The sequence below is a fragment of the Capra hircus genome, chromosome 2 (assembly GCF_001704415.2).
Source record: "Capra hircus breed San Clemente chromosome 2, ASM170441v1, whole genome shotgun sequence".
NCBI lineage: Eukaryota > Metazoa > Chordata > Mammalia > Artiodactyla > Bovidae > Capra > Capra hircus.
The window spans coordinates 68,579,180-68,594,204 of record NC_030809.1 but is presented as its reverse complement, the minus strand read 5'-3'; the positions used below and the strand labels follow the sequence as shown (position 1 = coordinate 68,594,204).

Sequence of the window (15,025 nt, the reverse complement as noted above, 5' to 3'; positions counted from 1 at the left end):
AAACAACTTAAGTAAGTCATCATTATGAGACCAATAAAATAAATCAGGGTGCATGAAATATAAAATATTAAGAAGCCATTAAAATTAGTATGATCCTTCCACATGTGCCGATATTCAGTGCCATCCACTAGTAAAAGTTAATTAAATTCATAAATATGCTCATTATTGTAGTAAGTAAAACAACACTAATTATATATGTATATAAATTATATATATACAATTTAAATATATATATATATAACTTAACTATTTCTAGAATTCACAAGACATTCTTCAGAGTAGTTATGCCGTGAGAGTGAACTGGGGTTTGAGAGAGACTTTTAATATTATTTAATTTATTGTATTTTCTTGAACTTGTCTTATTTTAAAATAAAATACACTTTTATTGATATGCATAATAAAACAAAATTACATGTATATGTGTACTATATGTTAGGAATGGTTATATAAAATGAGATTTCACCTGTGTTACAGTATGAAACCTAATCAGGGACAAATGTATCAAGGAGATATATGTTAATAAAAAAATAACTCCTGATTTAGAGTAGAAGTATAATAGGTAATTTAGTCTTTAAAAATATTTGATGTTCTTATATTGTCTTAATGATTAGAAGAGAAATTAAAGTTTGAGAAAGAATGAAGGACATAAAAGATAAAAAGCCAAATGAAAAGCAACCATGGCATTCATCTTCAATTTGGCTTGTTAGAAAAAATGTTGCTGATATTGAAGATGAGTATTAAATGATTTTGGTCACTAACCGGCTAACCTACTATGAGGAAGTAGAGTGTTCCTGTGAAACCCCTATTAGGAGATGAATTGGCATAAATGAAGAAGCAGTTACCAGAGGACACATCTTGCTAATGGATTCACAAAGTTAATCAAGATAAAGCACAGTTGCTCATAGACTGGTCAGAGCTCTGATGGCTTGTCTCACATGGGTGTAGTTCCTGAGGGAGGTGCTAGGCGGCGCCACTCTCAATGATAGCTGTCTGCACTGCCTCTGTGATGCCCTCCCTGCAAAGCAAAGGCGGAACGCTATTCGAGCTTTTCTCTGTGTTTTGTTAAAACAGAAGTCCTCTGGGTTTCTTTCCATTAGTGAAAACAGGAACTAATGTAATAGGTCTTTCTAAAAGCGAAGTGGTATAACTTTTTTCAGAACCTGGATATTTCTGTCTTGTTTCTAAGGTACTCTAATATGAAAAGTAGAATAGAAGGTGAAAGTGAGAATGCAAGTCGCTCAGCGGTGTCCTACTCTTTGCGACCCCATGGACTATACTGGGGTCAGAATATGGCCAGAATACTGGAGTGGATAGCCTTTCTGTTTTCCAGAGGATCTTCCCAACCCAGGGATCAAACCTAGGTCTCCCGCTTTTCCGGTGGATTCTTACCAGCTGAGCCACAAAGGGGAAGAACAGAACGTAATTATATTAAAAATTGGTCCTCAAATCTCTATCCATTCAAAATTATTCTAATAATCATACTTATCTAATAAACTAGTTCACTTTTGACTTCTTTTTATGTTATCTAAATTGAATATTTTCCAAAGTAACTTTCCTTTGGAAAATTTATACTGTATTCTAACTAGTTTTAAATCTGTTTTTTTTTTTTTTTAAGTCCTTTCTTGTCCTTGGAGGCATAATGATGTATATCTATTAGTATATCAGATCTTTCATTCTTGGAACTAGAATTTTCCTTAAATTTAAACCACTATAACTTTAAAAATTATGTTACTTACCCAATACCAATGGATTCAATCTGAAAAAGAAACTATATTTATTATACCAGGAATATGATAAATTTTATACTGGAAAATTCCTTTCAGCCTCCATGTCCAGAGCATTCTCCATTTAAAGTTGAATAAGTGGTTTCTCAAACCTGATATGGAAGATTGCATTTTTATAGTCTTCATGCAAATTCAACTATAAACTCTGGATGAAACATTAAAAACAAAAAAGAAAACTATGCTGGAGCCTGAACAAAAGTGAGCAGGTTTTGGAAGGGAGCAAAAAATAATAGTAAAGTGACACTCAAGGTGCAAGCTCTTCATTTTGTATGTTTTCTTTAGGGTTCTACCCCAAAAGTAGCGATATTTGAGGCAGAGGTGGACATGTAGTGAGCTGAATCTTTGAAAGTAAACATCTCTGTCTTTTAGACAGGAGCAAGAGAAAGGACCCCTTGGTGACCAGGACTGTCAGAGACTAAGAAGGAAGAGAATTTTCAAGCAAGGTCCTTGAAGTTGCCTTCTGTGTTCCATGAGCATCTCAAAAATAAATGCATAAAGAATTGAAAAGATAGAATATATCAGCAAAGAAATACATATATATATAATATGCAAAACCTGTGTATCTCCATCTCCATTTATTTGTTTAGCTACCTATCATATATAAAATATTTTATACACATATATACAAAAATCTTTTAAAAAACTAAAATGGACATTTTTAGAATTACTAAACAACACTTAAAAAAAATTAACTGAATGAGATTTAAAGCCAAATAAAATGAGAGAGCAGTGACATACTGATTAGCACAAATCATTTAATCTGAAAAAATTGAGAACATTTTAAAAAATTAAAAATAGAGCCTCATAAACTAGTAATAAAATTGCAAAAAGTCAAATTTTATGGTAACCAATATTTTAAAAGGAGAAGAGAATGAGGCAGGAAAAATATTTGAGGAAGTGATAACCAGAAATTCCAAAATTTAATAAAAATTATAAATTCACATGTTCAAGAGGTTCAGTAACACCCCTCCCACCCCCAAGAAAAAAAGTAAATTCCAAAAGAACCATGTTGCTTTTGTTTAGTCGCTAAATCATGTCCAACTCTGTAATCGCATGGACTGTGGCTAACCAGGCTCCTCTGTCCATGGGATTTTCCAGGCAAAATACTGGAGTGAGTTGCTATGCACTTCTCCAGGGCAATCTTCCTGACCCAGGGATTGAACCCTCATCTCCTGAATTGGCAAGTGACTTCTTTACCACTGGGCCACCTGGGAAGCCCAAAAGGACCATCTTGGGAACAAATTAATCAAACTACTGAAAACGGAAGAAAAAGAGAAAATGTTGAAGGTGCCAGAGAAACACTGCAATATAAAACATACAAAGGGACAACAATTAGAGTGCCTTAAAAAAAAAAAAAAAAGAATTCCTACAGACTTTCTGTAAGAAACCATGGAAAATCAAGGTGAAAGGAAGGCAATTTCAGGTAAAAGAAAAATTTAAAAATTGATCACCAGATCTATGCTTAAGAAATTTCTTCAGTTTGAATAAAAAGGATACCAGAGGGAAACAGATCTTCAGGAATGAAAAGCAGAAGATTGGAAATGTTACACATATGAGTAAACACCAAGCACTAAATTATCTCTTAATTTCCTGTGTAAAACATACTACTGTTAAAAGCAAAAATGATGATATGCTTTGAGATCTTATAATGTATGTACATGTGAGACTGTTTAGTGATTAACAATAAAAGTGGTTGAGGGGTTAGAAAACTACATTTACAGCATTTCTATATTTGACATGAGCTTATGAATTTCCTCAATGGTAACTTACGCAAGGTACTTCAAGTTGTTGGTTGACTAATACAAATCAACTTATCAGTTAAATAATTTTAAAATGTGGAGGTATGTGATAGTCTGTTTACTCTCTTCAATCAAAATTAGTAGAATCATGCATTCATAAGAAAATGTTAATTTTATAAAACATGTTTGTTCCTATTACATTTTGTAAGTTGAAACCAGTTTTTTTGCAGGTGCCTTATAAGTGATTAACAATGTATAATTTTTTCAACTTCTTTCTAAATCACTGTAAGTTTTTCTGATTCTAGTTCTTATGGATTTTATTTCTAAAACCAGAGTATATTCTTTTGGTGGTTGATACAGTTTTAATTATATGGTTAATAAAATATGTATTAAGTAATTCAGTTAGCATGAATTCAGTTCTGATAGCATATATTACCCCCAAAGGTGAAGACCTTCAAGAAATAAGTTAGTAATATGTAGAAAACATTTCTTGTGTAAAAAAAAAAAAAAGCCACTAGACTTTTTAGAGAATAAGTAGCTTGTCTTTAGAATCTGCTATGTTAGTCACTAGAGAATCTAGTTAGAGTGAAATTACAGAATTGCTGAGACATTTAAAATCCAGAAGCAGAAGATGATAAATCAAGAAAACTATGGACAAATATGCAATAGTTATAGCACAATAACGTGCAGATAAGGCTAGTTGAATGCATGCATTTTTTTAAATGAGGGAAATAGTGAGTTTATTTCTTTGGAATCATGGTTGTTTTTCTTTTTCTTTTTTTGGAGGGGTAGGGGTTTGAAAATAATGTGCATTTATTCTCAAAATAAAAAGAGACTTTACAAAAGAAGAAAGTCATTTGAAACGACTTTGGGGGAAAATTTTAGATATTTGCTCTGGATGTTTGGATAATTGCATCATAGAATCTAAATGATGAAGAAAATCAAAATAAAGGACCTGATGGGACAGAAAAGGCTTGACTTAGTTTACCTGGAAAGCTATAGTGGTTAAATATTTGGTGTATTGTAAACCCTGTTTTTAAGAATAATATGAAAGTGTTGCTCTAAATCAGTTAATTCATTCCAATCAATTCGAGATGTTTAATTTCTCAAGATGAGTTTTATTACTGCTACTGAATTTTCCTGACAAAAATTTGACCTATAACTTGCAGAAGTGTTACTGCAGTTTGAAAACCGAAAATAATAGGTCTTTAAGGATACAAAAAATGATCACATACCAGTTAATTCTTATTTAAGATACAAGCCCCTTTTAAAAAAAATTTTAATATAAATTTATTTATTCAAATTGGGGGTTAATTACTTTACAATATTGTATTGATTTTGCCATACATCAACATGAATCTGCCACAGGTATACACATGTTCCCCATCCTGAACCCCTCTCCCTCCTCCCTCCCCATACCATCCCTCTGGGTTGTCTCAGTGCACCAGCCCCAAGCACATGTAAAAAAAGTTTTTCCTAGAATATTTTACCTGCTAAATGGTCTAATTTTTAAAAATCATGGTCAAATGTACTTAGGAAATGCTATATGGATCTCAGTGGATCTCAGTGTTTCACGATGAAATTAGCAAAAGCTTTGAAGAATCTTGAATAGAAAGGTAGAAAGACAGAAAGAAAGAAAGAGTGAGAGAAAGAAAGAAAAGAAGAAAGGATGGAGGAAGGAGGAAGAAAAAGAAGGAAAGAAGGCAGGATGGACAAAGGAAGGGAGGAAAGAAGAAACTGTTAATACAGTTCAATTCAATATTTCTTTGTTGTTTACCCCAAACGAAGGGTCAGCAAACAATTTTCTATGACAGGGCTGGATAATAAATATTTTTGGTTTAGCAGCATAAGAGGCAAAATCAAGAACATTATGTAAATTTTTATATAACAAGACAGAAAAGAAATTGCCAGAAAATTCTCCTGAAGTAATTTTAAAAAATTAGATACAATGTTTTATAATACTCATCTACTCTTGAGAAATCTGTATGCAGGTCAGGAAGCAACAGTTAGAACTGGACGTGGCACAACAAACTGGTTCCAAATAGGAAAAGGAGTACGTCAAGGCTGTATATTGTCACCCTGCTTATTTAACTCATCTGCAGAGTGCATCATGAGAAACGTTGGGCTGGATGAAGTGCAAGCTGGAATCAAGATTGCCAGGAGAAATATGAGTAACCTCAGATATGCAGATGACACCACCCTTATGGCAGAAAGTGAGGAAGAACTAAAAAGCCTCTTGATGAAAGTGAGAGAGGAGAGTGAAAAAGTTGGCTTAAAGCTCAACATTCAGAAAACTAAGATCATGGCATCTGGTCCCATCACTTCATGGCAAATAGATGGGGAAACATTGGCTGACTTTATTTTGGGGGGCTCCAAAATCACTGAATATTATGATTGCAGCCATGAAATTAAAAGACACTTACTCCTTGGAAGGAAAGTTATGACCAACCCAGGCAGCATATTCAAAAGCAGAGACATTACTTTGTCAACAGAGGTAAGCTATTTGGAGGTTAAGTTTTAGATATCCTCTACTTTAGTTAGGGGCTTCCCTGGTGGTGCAGAGGTTAAAGCATCTGCCTGCAATGTGGGAGACCTGGGTTCAATCCCTGGGTCGGGAAGATCCTCTGGAGAAGGAAATGGCAACCCACTCCAGTATTCTTGCCTGGAGAATCCCATGGACGGAGGAGTTTGGTGGGCTACTTTGAGATCTCATTCCATTTCTTGCTTTTCCAAGAATAGAGGGTAATTATTTAAATTGACTCAAATGAAAGAGTCTATGATCATTAAAAATTTTCCCAAAAAACTTTATCTGTCATTGTATCTCTACAAATGAACCAATATTATTCTAGTCAGTTTTTAGATGGAACTTCTTTTTAGAATGCTCATTCAAACTAAATGGTAATTGCTAAGAAAGATTACATTCTTATCTCCTTATGTTTGTCTCACTTCTCTCCAGCTCTCCAATAATTCATTATCTATAGTCTGGCTTCATTCACCCTCTAACACACATCTCATTGTCTTGTCATTTTCCTCCTTATCTTTCTACCTTTTTTCTATACACTGTGTTTTCAACATCTTAGCATTTAAACCCACCTTTGTTCATGTCACTTCCTCTAGTTGAATTTTCTTTTCCCTTTCTGTACCTAGGAAAATCCATTTGAACTTGTAAATTCAGCCAAAATGTCATGCATCATCTGAAGCCTTTTCTGACCTCCCTGTTCCTCAATTGGGCTTTCCATAGCTGAGTAGGTAAAGAATCTACCTGCAGTGCAGAAGACCCAGGTTTGATCCCTGGGTTGGGAAGATCCCCTGGAGAAGGAAATGGCGACCCACTCCAGTATCCTTGCCTGGAAAATCTCATGGACCGAGGAGCCGAGTTGGCTGCAGTCCATGGGGTCGCAAAGAGTCAGGCACAAATGAGCGACTAACACTTACTCTCACTTACCTACTATTCTTCAATTAGATTCAAACTGTCTTGTCTCTTTCATTCACATCCTAATAATAATTTGTGTAACAATATATCATATAAATGACATATACTTTGTTAACTAGTTTTTTTTTTCTTTCTAATTTTAAACTGTGAATATATCAGCAACAGGGACTAAGACTCAGTCAACATTGTCTCACAGACATGGTACACGGTAGGAGTATAGTGAAATTGCAAGGAAGTGAGTTACCTGTAAAAACTCATGCCATCATGTATACCCCATACACATAGCTTGCCATCATCTTTCATCTTTAAACTTTCTTCATTAAGAAACTTACAAATATTTCAAGTAGTAAATAAATATAATTATGTGTGTCTGTGTTAAGTTGCTTTAGTCATGTCTGATTGTGCAACCCTGTGGACTGTAGCCTGCCAGGGTCTTCTGTCCATGGGATTCTTCAAGCAAGAATACTAGAATGGGTTGCCATGCCCTCCTCCAGGGCATCAAGCCTGTGTCTCTTATGTCTCCTGCACTGGCACTCAGGAGGCCCCATATATAATTCTCTGTGTCTCTAATAAATATGAAATGTACATCATCTGGCATTCAGTTCAGTTCAGTTCAGTCACTCAGTTGTGTCCAGCTCTTTGCGACCCCATGAATCACAGCATGCCAGGCCTCCCTGTCCATCACCAACTCCTGGAGTTCACTCACACTCATGTCCATCGAGGTGGGGATGCCATCCAGCCATCTCATCCTCTGTGGTCCCCTTCTCCTCCTGCCCCCAATCCCTCCCAGCATCAGGATCTTTTCCAATGAGTCAGCTCTTCGCATGAGGTGGCCAAAGTATTGGAGTTTCAGCTTCAGCATCAGTCCTTCCAATGAACACCCAGGACTGATCTCCTTTAGGATGGACTGGTTGGATCTCTTTACAGTCCAAGGGACTTTCAAGAGTCTTCTCCAACACCACAGTTCAAAAGCATCAATTCTTTGGCACTCAGCTTTCTTCACAATCCAACTCTCACATCCATACATGACCACTCAAAAAACCATAGCCTTGACTAGACAGACCTTTGTTGGCAAAGTAATATCTCTGCTTTTCAATATGCTGTTTAGGTTGGTCATAACTTTCCTTCCAAGGAATAAGCGTCTTTTAATTTCATGACTTCAGTCACCATCTGCAGTGATTTTGGAGCCCCAAAAATAAAGTCTGACACTATTTCCACTGTTTCCCCATCTATTTGCCATGAAGTGATGGGACCAGATGCCATGATCTTTGTTTTCTGAATGTTGAGCTTTAAGCCAACTTTTTTACTCTCCTCTTTCACTTTCATCAAGAGGCTTTTTAGTCCCTCTTCACTTTCTGCCATAAGGGTGGTGTCATCTGCATATCTGAGGTTATTCATATTTCTCCTGGCAATCTTAATTTCAGCTTGTGCTTCTTCCAGCCCAGCGTTTCTCATGATGTACTCTGCATATAATTTAAATAAGCAGGGGGACAATATACAGCCTTGATGTACTCCTTTAGTATTTTTTAAAAGTGTTACTTCACAAGGAACCTAATGTTCATTTCAAGGTAGATTTTTCTGTATCATGTATCAGTGTCTTTTCAAGGAAGAAGAAAATGAAACAAATACAGACCAAAATTGTACTATGTGAAGGCAAATGAATGAAATTTACTAGGGGTAGAGATTGCCTTAGAAGTGGATTAGTGCATAAATCCTAAACAGTACAATTTGCTTAGAATTTTAATGTAATAATTTAACTTTTATTCTTTATGAAATGCTAAATAAAAAGAAAACTTTAATTGGACAAAATCACAGTCAAAGGAGTGACACAAAATGTTGTCCTGTCGTTTTATTGGATGGATGCAAGTAGGAGAACTGAAGGGAAGGAAGCAGAGAATAACCTACTGCAAACACTAAACATGCATTACTAAGTATCAGAAATGACTTTTTAAACATCTTCTTACATTGCTTCTTCCACAAAATAAAAAGATATTGGTGTATATTATGTTATAGTTACACATACATCTGAGATAAGGCTTAGTTATATTCTATTGTAGCAGACAAATAACTGAAACACAAGAAATAATCATTTCTGTAGAATTTCACAAGGGGAAAAAAAGAAAGAAACAGCAAGGAAATATTTCAGGTGATTTTTGTTCTTCATTCTATGTTATGCTTGAGTTTAAATGACCCTCATCCTCCGTTGATCATTAGCTCAATTAAATTTAAGTTTTTAGAAACATTATCTAGAATAAAATTAATTCTGGACACAGACATTCATTATCAGGTTGTATTTTAATGGTTATTTTATTGATATTTAGTATTCTGGAAGGATAGAGTAAAAAATGTTTGGATATTCTTGTATTGGAAAAAGAGCCTATATTTTTCATTTGTGATCAGGGATGCCTTGAAATTGCATGAAGTGGAATAAAGAGTCTAGAGCTGTGGGTAGAATGTGCATGGGAGATAGCCAAGGCTGGTTCCACCTTCTGCATTTTTCAATTTGTTTTCTTATCAACATGCCCATAAACTGGAAAGCATTAGGCGCAGACACATTGATAAGCATATGAGAATTACTCCCACTCTCCCTCAAACCTCTGTCATGGAATCTCTTTGAAATTTTGGAGTCTCCACTTGAAACACAAGGAGTTACAATAGAAATGTAAAATCAAGTTGTTTTAACATCAGTGATTAAAGTGTATATACAGCCTGCTTTTTTGTGAATCCTGGGGAGGATGAGAACTGGAAAGAAAGAGGGGTTAATTCAGCATGCTCTTAGCATAACGGACAGTGAAGGGCTTTCTTACTCACGAGGGCTTAACTGTTAAGCTGTCATGTGTTACCTGGAAATTAGGATTCCTGGAAGCAAGCAAGAGATGTGGACTCACATTCATTTCAACCCAAAATGAATTCATTAAATAGGTTTCTGAAAACTCTCAGAATCAATGAAAAAGCTGGAATTCCAGGAGGGGGAAATGAACAGAAGCCATGAGTGGTCAGTCATTGTTGAACATAGGATTTTTATAGGAAGATTTGTTTGCAATGCCACAGGAAAATATGATTATGATCCTGCAACTGGCAGTTACATCAGTCTTACAAAGAACCTACCAGGATTTGATCGCATGTCTCTCTGATAGAAATCCCATTTTCTACACTTTCCCTTTTATTTTTATTTTCCATTGACAGAGGAGCCTGATAGTCGAGTCGGACACGAATGAGTGATTTCACTTTCAAGTTCTACTGCCATGACACATATTAGGCAGTAGTGTTTCTCACTAAATTAATATCCTCATACATTTGGTTTTACTTTTCTTTACTAGCCACATCTACAATAATTTGTGTATGCTTGTATTGGAGTGGAACATTAGATCATAAGATCTTGCTTTTTGTCCTCAAAACTTAGCACAGTGTCTAGCATATAAACAATTCCAGATACATATTTGATATATGATGAAGGACTAGAATAAAGGTAATATGACAAGAAGATGGAATGGTGAAAGAACAATAAAAAAGAAACTGGAGTAGAGGAAGAAATGAATCCCCAATGACTAGACAATACAATTCTTTATCACTCTGATGCATATAAATCAGCACATTAAGAATTTTTTTAAATATTGTAATAATGTTGGCTGTCTTCAATGGATCCCAGTTTATTAAGTATTTTTAATTGATTTTTCAGCAGTTTCCAAAATGATCAAGTTATCATACAGCTTTTCTTACCTTAAATGAGTTTTAGGGACTGATATAGCCAAGAAATAGTCTTTTGTTACATATCATTGATGGAGGTGGTTTTCAGCTATAGTTTGTTAACCTTTATCTGGTATCCATTTTTCTCCTAAACACACCCCCCCCCAAAAAAAAAACCATGAATAAAAGTGCTTTGGAACTGAGGAATGACTTACCTAATTATGAATCAAGACAAAGGGATATATTTCACTTCTTTGAGAATGTGTAATATTCTGTAAAAGTTTTAAGAAATAAGAACTCTTTGAAAGGGCTTCCTCATGTGAATAATTGCAAATGTCAAGGGATGAGAGTTCTCTGATAGTGATTCTATCTCTAGAATGTCAGGTACTGGTACAAAAGTGACATGAATGATTTGAGTGAGTTATTCTATCCCAGAGATGCTCCTGCAGAGAAATGAAAGCAGTATTCCATAAGTGACAGACAGATTTATTCAAAGCCAAAATGTCAGAGGTAATCAAGCTTTAACTTGTGCTCATAGCTTTACTTTGCATTATATAAATGGGCACTCAGAATTTACTACATACTGGAAAATAAAAGAAACTGAATTTTTATAAAGTTGAATGATACTCTGTGGCTTTCAGTAAAATATTGATCATTTTTATGGTAGCATTTTCAATGAATAATGATTACTAATAAAAATTCCGCATTTTTTTTCTTCTTCTTTGTTTAACATACATGAAGCAAATATGCAAACTTGATTCTTGTGAACAATCCTATTTTCACAGTGCCCAGAGTAAAAACGGACATCATTCATATATCAGAAACCAAATTTTGCTCTTTGCTAGTGTTACCAAAGCAAATGTGTTTGCTGACCCACCACACAGCAAAGCCGATCTACTGACACTGAATTGTTGGGAAGGAAAGTATAGCATTTATTTATAAGATGCCAAGCAAATAGAATTGGCTGCCAATCCTCAAAAGACCAGAACTCCCTGATAGCTTTCAGGGAACAGGTTTTGAAGGCAATATTTGGGGTGAAGGTCTTACAGCTTGTGGACTTTCTTATGATTGGTTGTGTAAAGGTAACAGGGTGATCTTTCAAGAATCAGAGTCATCAACTTTCCAGTTCCAAGGATTCTGGGTTCTATGTGCTTGTGGTCAGCATATAGTCACCACCTTCCACCTGGGTAGAGCTCTTATCTTCTGTCCAGTACAGTTCAGTCACTCAGTCATGTCCGACTCTTTGCAACCCCATGGACTGCAGCACACCAGGCTTCCCTGTCCATCACCATCCCCCAGAACTTGCTCAAATTCATGTCCTTTGAGTGGTTGATGCCGTCCAGTCATCCATCTCATCCTCTGGTATCCCCTTTTCCTCCTGCCTTCAGTCTTTCCCAGCATCAGGTTCTCTTCCAAGAGTCAGCTGTTCACATGAGGTGGACAAAGTATAGTAGTTTCAGCTTCAGCATCAGTCCTTCCAATGAATATTCAGGACTGATTTCCTTTAGGATGCATTGGTTTGATCTCCTGCAGTCCAGGGGATTCCTGAGTCTTCTCCAACACCACAGTTCAAAAGCATCAATTCTTCAGCTCTCAACTTCTTTCTAGTCCAAATCTCACATCAATACATGACTACTGGAAAAAACATAGCTTTGACTAGATGGACTTTGTTGGCAAAGTAATGTCTCTGCTTTTAAATATGCTGTCTACATTGGTCATAGTTTTTCTTCCAAGGAGCAAGTGTCTTTTAATTTCATGGTTGCAGTCACTATCTGCAGTGATTTTGGAGCCCCCCAAAATAGTCTGTTACTGTCTCCACTGTTTCCCCATCTATTTGCCATGAAGTGATGGGACCAGATGCCATGATCTTAGTTTTCTGAATGTCGAGTTTTAAGCCATCTTTTTCACTCTCCTCTTTCACGTTCATCAAGAGGCTCTTTAGTTCCTCCTCTCTGCCATAAGGGTGTTGTAACCTGTGTATATGAGGTTATTGATATTTCTCCCAGCAATCTTGATTCCAGCTAGTGCTTCCTCCAGCCCAGCATTTCACATGATGTATGCTGCATATAAGTTAAGTAAGGACGGTGACAATATATAGCCTTGACATACTCCTTCCCCGTTTTGGAACCAGTCTGTTGTTCCATGTCCAGGTCTAACTGTTCCTTCTTGACCTGCATACAGATTTCTCAGGAGACAGGTCAGGTGTCCTGGTATTACCATCTCTTGAAGAATTTTCCAGTTTATTGTGATCCACATAGTCAAAGACTTTGATGTAGTCAATAAAGCAGAAGTAGATTTTTTTTCTGGAACTCTCTTGCTTTTTTGATGATTCAACGATGTTGGCAATTTGATCTATGATACCTCTGCCTTTTGTAAATCTAACTTCTTTGGTATAGCTCAAAGATATGTATGTGTTCAAGGTGGCTACTGATAAAAAGCAATATGTACATAATTATGTGATTTAATAGTGTCCCTATGACAAAAAATTTTTGTTTATTGAAAAATGATAACATCTGTCTCTAATAATGGCTTCATATCACTCAAAATATTTTTGTGTCATTTAATTCCAAAATAGCATTACATTAAACTCACTTTAGTAACACATATTTAATTTACTCCAATACAAATTATTTAAGAAACTGATAAACTTACATGTTTAAGAATCAAATCTATTCTTGACAAAGCAAAAGACAAAGATTCCACACAAGTTTTGGAGCTACCATTGGACCAGGAAATATAATCAATTTGGAGAATGGTTAATATGCCAGGAGCCAAAAGGAGCCAAGGATATGGTTTGGAACATGTTCACATTCTCTTGGGTCAGGGCAAAAGATAAAAATTGTCCATAATTTAAAGGGTATGAAACGTGTTAAAACCTTCAAGAATTGACTCTGGAAAGTGAAACATAATAGGATCCAAGTGAGACATACTAAATATGGGCAAATTCTAGTCAACAGAAGTTATCTGTTGACATTGTCATATGATGTCAATTTGTCATCAATTTGACAGTTACCATCCCTATTAAGCAGGATATTTGAATTGTCATCTACCATTTCCCCTTTACATTCTCTCATTTCCCCTTTATATTCTTTCACTGCCAACAATTATTTTCTTAAGTAGGGCTTCCAGGGTAATTCAGCTGGTAAAGAATCTGCCGGCCATGCAGGAGACCCTGTTTTGATTCCTGTGTTGGAAAGATCCCCTGGAGGAGGGCATGGCAACCCACTCCAGTATTCTTGCCGAGAGAATCCTCATGGACAGAGAAGCCTGGAAGGGTACAGTCCGTGGGGTCGCAAAGAGTCAAGATGACTGAACAGCTAAATACAGCACAGCATTTTCCTAAGTAACCTCCTAGTCACTCACCTGTTTATAAACAACTTAATGCTGTCAATTACCAAAAAAGGAGAGTTCAAACTTTGGTCTAGTATTCAAGTTGTTCTATGATTTGGCACCATCTTAACTCTTAGAGCAACCACAGTGTATAGAAATATATTTGAATCTTACAGAACTGTTCTCCTTCACATTTCCATAGTTGTCCAGTTTTGGCTTTAGCTCATTCTGTTCCCTCAGCCTGGAATTTCTTCCTCTCCACTTTCCCAATCCTGTGGAATCACTCTTTGTCCTTAATGACACAATTTAAACTCAGTAATCTTTAAAAGTCTGTTTGAGCCAATTCTGCCACACTGACTCCTGATGCTCATGGCTAAGCCCTGTAATACATGTTTTTCCTCCTTTGGGTTTTAGAAGTTTAGCTACCTGTGTCTCACATAAAACTGTAATCTCCTTGGAAACAAGGACTACACATTAAATTCTTTTTTTTTTTATAACTCAGGCATACTTAGCTAGAGTTCTTTCTAACAACAAATTACAAATTGGCTTTTAAGAGTTTGAGTAATTTATTTTACTTATACAGAACATATATATGTGTTATCTAGGATATTTTATTAATTCCAACATTTTTTCCAGAAAGCAAGCAACAGTAAAAGGCAACCCCCATCCTATCCCAGCTTGGCTATAACTATAAATTCTCTTAAACCATTACAACACGTGGGATTTTTTTGAATGATCTAGTATTCTCATTTAAAATTATCATAAAAACAATCAAAATCAGTGAAGGTGGGATATCTTTTCAATAATATTTCAGCTAAAATAGGTGTAACATCCAGTTATATTTGTTTTATTCTGATGATCTTTTTCAATTAAATTGACTGAAGGTTTGTAACAGTCTGCTCTTACAAGTTTGTAGTAGGCATTGTCTTGGATTAAATCAGCCACAGTAGGGTAATTTACATTGCAGTTGTTCTCAAATTCAAAATCTTAATGACTTTTAACTTCAAATGAACTTTAGATGTTCATTTCTTGCCGTATGTCCATCACAATTT

The 15,025-nt window shown here is 35.7% G+C and overlaps 1 protein-coding gene across 2 annotated transcripts in view; it reads left to right on the top strand.

Moving 5' to 3' along the window:
* Window positions 1-15,025, top strand: part of DPP10 (dipeptidyl peptidase like 10) — a 771,622-nt gene that overhangs the window by 619,654 nt on the left and 136,943 nt on the right. The gene's annotated exons all lie outside the window — the stretch shown is intronic.